Here is a 6,000-nt window from a genome sequence, read left to right as displayed (position 1 = left end):
TCTTGGTTTTTGGGCCACACCTGGTGATGCTCAGGGGTTACTCCTGGCTATGCATGCACTCAGAAATTGCTCCTGGCTTGGGGGGCCATATGGGACACCAGGGATCAAACCGTGATCTGTCCTAGACTAGCACTCACAAGGCAGACTTCTTACTGCTTGCACCACAGCTCCAGCCCCACTACTGAGTTTTTAAGAGCCAGAGGAGCCAGAGACATAATACAATGGGTAAGGCATGTAGCCTTGCATGTGGCTAACCCAGATTCAATCCCAGGTACCACAGGAGTAAGCCTGAGTATGACAGGTAGGGCCTTCCAAAATAGAAATTTAACAGGAGGAAAACGGGACAATGGTGGAGGGTAGTAGACACTGATAAAGGGATTGGTGTTGTAATTGTATTCCTGAAACTCAGTCACAAATCACTTTCTAATTCATGGTGTTCAATATAAAAATAAACTTTAAAAAATAAATTTATCCAGGCCCAAGCACTATCTCTCCAGCTTCAATGATAGGAGTGTCTGATAAGAAGGAAGCAGTTTCTTCTTTCCAGTTTGTACTTTGTTGTGTGGTAATCAGTTCTGCACATACGTACTTAGTATTTAGTGCTTGTTCAATAAGACCTATTCACTTTACTAAACATACCCTTTCTGGGCCAGAGGATCAGGCATTTGCCTTGCAATCGGCCAACCCAGGACCAAGGTGGTCTAATCCTGGTCCCCAGAGACTGCCAGGGGTGATTTCTGAGCACAGAGCCAGGAGTAACCCCTAAAGGTTGCCAGGTATGACCCAAAAACCAAATTAAGGGGCCGGAGAGATAGCATGGAGGTAAAGGCGTCTCATGCAGAAGGACAGTGGTTCAAATCCTGGCATCCCATATGGTCCCCCGTGCCTGCCAGGAGTGATTTCTGAGCGTGGAGCCAGGAGTGACTCCTGAGCACTTCTGGGTATGACCCCAAAACCAAAACCAAAAACAAACAAACAAAATAAATAAATGTACCTTTTCTATTAAATGTTCATTTGATTTTTAACAATACCTATATATAAAGAAATATTTATATATTTGCCCTCATACCAGTTAATACAGATAAATTCATTTATTTGTGAATTAAAATAACCTTAACATTTCTATATTAATGTATTATTTTTATAATGTAATTTATAATGTATATATATATTTGGTCCATTATTCCTCTTAGTCCACAATTTATTTTTTAGTACTGTCTCTTTTTTTTGGGGGGAGGGGGGTTTTGGGCCATATCCAGCAGTGCTCAGGGGTTACTCCTGGCTCTGCACTCTGAAATCACTCCTGGCAAGATTGGAAGACCATATAAGATACTAGGGATTGAACCCGGCTCAGCCCCGTGCAAGGCAAACACCCTACTACTGTGATATCACTCCAGCCCTTCATAATTTCTATTTTAACAGTTTCCCAATCCTTGTAATTTCCTAAGCTATTAGAGCTATGGGAACATCTTTTCTTAAAATATTTTGTCTGGGGGCCGGGTGGTGGCTCTAGAGGTAAGGTGCCTACCTTGCCTGCGCTAGCCTTGGATGGACCGCGGTTCGATCCCCCGGCGTCCCATATGGTCCCCCAAGCCAGGATCGACTTCTGAGCGCATAGCCAGGAATAACCCCTGAGCATCACCGGGTGTGGCCCAAAAACCAAAAAAAAAAAAAAAAAATTTTTGTCTGAAGAGATGGTACAGTTGGTAGGGTATTTGCCCTGCATATGCAGTCAGCCCATGTTCAATCTCCACACACAGTCCCCTAAACCTCATCAGGGGTGATCCCTGAGTGCAGAGTCAGGACTAAGCCCTAAGTACCAATAGTGTGGCCACAAAACAAAACAAATTTTATCTTGACAAGAGAGATAGTACTAGGATCAAGGACTTTGTTTTGCACATAGCCAACACTGGGACACCACCAGAGCGTCTTGGGAGTGATTTCTGAGGACAGAACTAGGAGTCAGTTCAGAGAACCTTTGTGTATAGCCCCCAAAGGAAAAAAGACTAAAATAAATAAAATTTAATTCTAAATATTTTTTTTTATTTTGGGGCCACACCCATTTGATGCTCAGTGGTTACTCCTGGCTAAGCCTCAGAAATTGCCCCTGGCTGAAGGGGACCATATGGGACGCCGGGGGATTGAACCGTGGCCCTTCCTTGGCTAGCGCTTACAAGGCAGACACCATACCTCTAGCGCCACCTCACCAGCCCCTTAATTCTAATTTTTTTTTTTGGAAGAAACTTAAACATACATACACACACAACCTCAAGGGGCTAAAAGGGCCGGAGAGCAGGTAGAGCACTGCCTGGGTCTATACTGGCACCACATATGGTCTCTGAGCCCTTCCAGGAATAATCCCTGAGCACAGAGTGAGGAGTAAGCCCTGAGCACTGCCAGGTGTGGTCCAAAAATAAAAAAGAATATATTGATGTAGGACAGCCTCCTCACCTCTGCACACATGCACATTGGAATTGATGAGTTTTTTAATAATTGAAAGTAGAAGAGAAATAGCTACTTGGAAGCTTTTAGTCCATGGGTAAAGCTTGGTCATATTGGGCACATGGTACCATATTTTCCGGCGTATAAAATGACTTTTGAAACAAAAAAAGTCATCCGAAAATCGGGGGTCGTCTTATATGCCAAGTATATCCCGAAAAATGTTTCAATATTCCACTAAACGAAAATTGTCTGAATATTGCCACAAAACGATTTTCCTACTGGATCCTGCACTAATCACTGCAAGGCTACTCGACAGCCTCTCTAACTCAGCCAATCCATGCAGGCTTTTTATGCATGCAAATTAGACAATGTTCTGGATCAGAATCTACACTGTAAAAACCTGCTCAGATCGCCAGAGTAAGACAAGAAGTCTATTACAATATAACCTTTGAACCTTTGCTTGTTGTGATTGGCTCACTGTGGTACATGAGCACAGGAACACATGCAGCACAGGAACGTTCTGTCTGATACAACAAATATAGGCCTAAACCTATGTTTTAACTGCAAAATTAGGGGGTCGTCTTATATGCCCAGTCGTCTTATACACCGGCAAATACGGTACTTGAAAGAACCCTAATATCAGAAATCAGATTAGCCATGTTCAAGACTTAATTCTGACTCAGTGTTCAGGGATCATTCCTGTGCTTAGAGGCATATGTAGCACCAGCAACTTGAATCACTCCCAGAGTGGCTTGAGGGCTTTATATCATACCAGAAATTGAACCCAGGTTAGCCACATGCAAGGCAAACATCTTACCTATTGTACTAACCTCTCTAACTCATGTGTGGGTTATCTTCTGGGCTCTTATATCTGTTCTATTGATTTGTGTGTCTGCTTTATTCTGGTATCACTTTATAGTATCATTTAATGTCAGAGACCATAATACCACCATTCTTTGTTCTCATGGTTGTTTGGAAATTTGGGGGTTTTGTGTGTGGGTGTGTGGGTGTGATTCCATACAAATTTACTATTGTTCTGTACTAAAAAATGTCATTGAGGGGCCGGGCGGTGGCGCTAGAGGTAAGGTGCCTGCCTTGCCTACGCTAGCCTTGGACGGACCGCGGTTCAATCCCCCGGTGTCCCATATGGTCCCCCAAGCCAGGAGCAACTTCTGAGCACATAGCCAGGAGTAACCCCTGAGTGTTACCGGGTGTGGCCCAAAAAACCAAAAAAAAAAAAGTCATTGGAATTTTCAAAAAAATTACATTAAAGCCAGTTATCACTTTCTAAAAAATTAAGTATATTTAGTTTAGATACTGTGCTTTACAGAGTTGTTCATAATAGTTATTTCTGGCATTCAGTAATCCAACACCAATTCCCCACCAGTGTGACATTCTCTTCACTCTGTCATCAGTTTTCCAGTCTCTCTGAAACTGCATTACCTGTCTCCTTTGTACTGAGCCAAAAAGCAATCAATTGTTCTAAGAAACTGTCAAGCTGAGAACCTTTCAGAAGTCATAACTATGATAATTATGAATCATTTATTGCTGAGTATAGAATCATTAATCAGTTACATAAAGTCAAGAATAGTTTAAAATTAGCAAAAATTAACTACTTATTTTTAATATTTATTTTATTTATTTTTGGATTTGGGGCCACACCCAGCTGTATTCAGGGGTTACTCCTGGCTCTGAGCTCAGAAATCGCTCCTGGCATGCTTGGGATGCTGGGAATAGAACCCTGAATTCCAATCATTAATAACTGTGATTTCATGGTGACCAAATAAATTCTTTGCTTACTCTTAATCTAGAAATTTCTTATTAGATAGCAAAGTATATTTATTTGGAATCAAAGGATTGCAGTCTGGGGTGCATGGATTCAATTTTTTTTTTATTTTTGGGTCACACCCGGCAGTCCTCGGGTTACTCCTGGCTCCACACTCAGAAATTGCTCCTTGCAGGCTCAGGAGACCATATAGGATGCTGGGATTTGAACCAATGACCTTCTGCATGAAAGGCAAACACCTTACTTCCATGCTATCTCTCCAGCCCCAATGGATTCAATCTAAAATGTTAAATAGAGCCAGATAAGGTGCTCGTTTTGCATGTATTGAACCCAGGTTTGATTGCCAGCATCTTATATGGTGCCCTAAATCCATCAGGAGTGATTCCTGAGTACAGAGCCAAGAGTAAGCCCTAAGCACTGCCAAGCATGGCTGATAAGCAAAGGCATTTACCTTATACATGACCAATACCAGTTCAAACCCTAACAGCACATAGGGTCTCTGAAGTCCTACATACTGGAGTCCCAAAAATCAAAAATACAAATATAATTCATTTAACCTAATCTATTTAAAAATGAGATAGAAAATGCGCCCAAAGGCCAGAGCAGTGGGGCATCTGCCTTGCACATTGCTAACCTAGGACAGACCGCAGTTCGATCCCCAGTGTCCCATATGGTCCCCCAAGCCAGAAACAATTTCTGAGTGCATAGCCAGGAGTAACCCCTGAGCATCACCAGGTGTGGCCCAAAAAGCAAAAATATATATGTCCAAAGAAAATGGGTCAGGATTTTGTTGGACGGGGTACAGTTGGGCCACACCCAGCAATGATCAGGGCTCTGTGACTCCTGGCTTTGTGTTCAGAAATCACTCTTGGAGGGTACTCTGGGTGCTAGGGATTGAACCTGGGTTGGCTGCCTGTATATAAGGTAAGCACCTTACCCACTGTAACATCTCTCCAGCACCTAAGTCAGGATTACATGTTAAAAAAAATAATAAGGGGGGCTGGAGAGATAGCACAGCATTCAGGCATTTGCAATGCATATGGCTGATCCTTGATGGACCTGAGTCAAGGTGAAAAAGGTACTATATGCAGAGCCAAGTGTGACCCTCAAGTTCTCTGCATAGCCCACGCCTGGTCAAATCTGGGGCCACAGCCTTACCAAGCACCACACCATGAGTTTATAGGATCTTTCCAAAGTTGCTTCCCAGGGGCCGGAGAGATAGCATGGAAGTAAGATGTTTGCCTTGCATGCATGTCGGTAGTTCAAATCTCGGCATCCCATATGGTCCCCTGAGCCTGCCAGGAGCAATTTCTGAGCAGAGCCAGGAGTAACCCCTGAGCGCTGCCAGGTATGACACAAAAATAAAAAAACAAAACAAGGGGCCGAGCGGTGGCGCTAGAGGTAAGGTGCCTGCCTTGCCTGCATTAGCCTTGGATGGACCGCGGTTCGATCCCCCGGTGTCCCATATGGTCCCCCAAGCCAGGAGCAACTTCTGAACGCATAGCTAGGAGTAACCCTTGAGCGTTACCGGGTGTGCCCCCCCCCAAAAAAAAAAAAAAAAAAAGACAAAGTTGCTTCCCAGATATGTTTATAACTCGACATACAGGTGTTGCCAGGTCCTGGCAAATACAAACACTGTGGAATTATTCAGGTCTGCTTGGTGGTATAGTTACTACTGAACACACATGAGCAGTCTGATATCTCTACCACAGGCAATGTCAGGCACCAGCAACTGCAAACATGGGGATAAAGCTCAGGTTTACCAGTCTATA

This window comes from Suncus etruscus, chromosome 7, assembly GCF_024139225.1.
Source record: "Suncus etruscus isolate mSunEtr1 chromosome 7, mSunEtr1.pri.cur, whole genome shotgun sequence".
NCBI lineage: Eukaryota > Metazoa > Chordata > Mammalia > Eulipotyphla > Soricidae > Suncus > Suncus etruscus.
This window is presented reverse-complemented; position numbering follows the sequence as displayed.